Below are 1,375 nucleotides of genomic sequence, written 5' to 3'. Positions count from 1 at the left end.
TCGGGCGGCCGGAAGGGGTCCATGTCGCCGTGGGGATGGTACACCAAGGGGCTGCGCACCCGCAACAAGAAGCAGCACTCGAGCAAGCTCATCGTGCGGAGGCGCAACCACGAGAAGCTGCACCTGAGCACGATCAACAAGGGCAGCTGGTAGGAGCGGAGCCGCAGAAGGCGAATGGTCGATTGTTTTTTAATTCAGAAGGAAGGAAAGAAAGAAGACGCACATATGGATATGCCGGCACTGACGGCCGCGGCACACGTGTCCCAAAAGTTTTCGCAAAAGTGCAAAAAAAAAGCGCGGTCGCGCGCGCGTGTCGCGTGGCCGGGGGGGGAGACGATATAGCGAAGACGACGGTCCGGCACCTTTTGCGCTTTGGGAAACTTTTTGGCTTTGCAGGATTCTGCAAGGCCAAGGGTGGTACACTCATCACTCTGTATTATAGCAGGTAGGAGTGTCAGTGTATACAGCGCGTGGACAGCGATCAGCGCAGACCGCAGTGTCAGTCAGAGAGAGATTTTTGAAGACCAACAAGAAATTTCTTCCTCCAAGAAATTTCTTCCTTCAGTCAGTGAGGGGGAAGGCGAAGGTGGAAGGATTCAGGCGAAGGGGCTGCTGCGTGCGGGAGCGCAGGAGAGGAAGTACAGCTGTACCTGTAGCGCGGAAGAGGGAAGACTGACTAACTACGTGACTAGCGAGCTAGCGACAGGGGTGGCGGTCCTCTCTCACGTAGCTCGTAGGCGAGCGACATCTCGGAGCATGATGGCGTCGCGTCGAGCAGCACCTTGTTGCACGCAACGTTCTTTTTAGAAAGAAAACATTACAGCCCAAGGGAGGGATGGGTGTACGCCACGCTGCCACCACGCAACGTTCGACAATGCGCGAGCGTTTTTCTTCCAAGCCACTAAGGTGCTGCCACAGAAACCCACAGCGAGGCATGATCGTGCCGCAGCAGCGCGACACGGGTGCGCGGGTGCGCGAGGCGGCGGGGCTGCTGGTGTCGGCGGTCGTCGGTGGAGCTCTGCTCGCCGCCTCGCTCTCGCGGTCCATAGTGGCTGCGCCGCGTCTGGCGGCAGCCGAGGACCCGGAGGAGAGAGAGCGGGATGACGCGTTTTGCCGCGACAATCCAGCCTCGATCTGGTGCTGGGCTCCCTTCTTGGCGCCGGCCGAGCCGGTGTGCGACTGCAGCTGGAAGGCGGAGCGGGCCTGCCCGCTCGCTCTGGACGCCATAGACATGGACCACGACTCGCACGTGACACGCCACGAGGCGCTCGACCTCGACGCGAATGGGGTCGTGACGCAGTCGGAGGCGGTCGCCCTCGACGAGAACCACGACGGGCACGCGACAAAGCTGGAGGCGCTCGACGCGCGCGCGGGC

The sequence above is a fragment of the Emiliania huxleyi genome (assembly GCF_000372725.1).
Source record: "Emiliania huxleyi CCMP1516 unplaced genomic scaffold EMIHUscaffold_41, whole genome shotgun sequence".
Taxonomy (NCBI): Eukaryota; Haptophyta; order Isochrysidales; family Noelaerhabdaceae; genus Emiliania; species Emiliania huxleyi.
The sequence above is the reverse complement of the archived record's forward strand: the minus strand, read 5'-3'. Positions refer to the sequence as shown.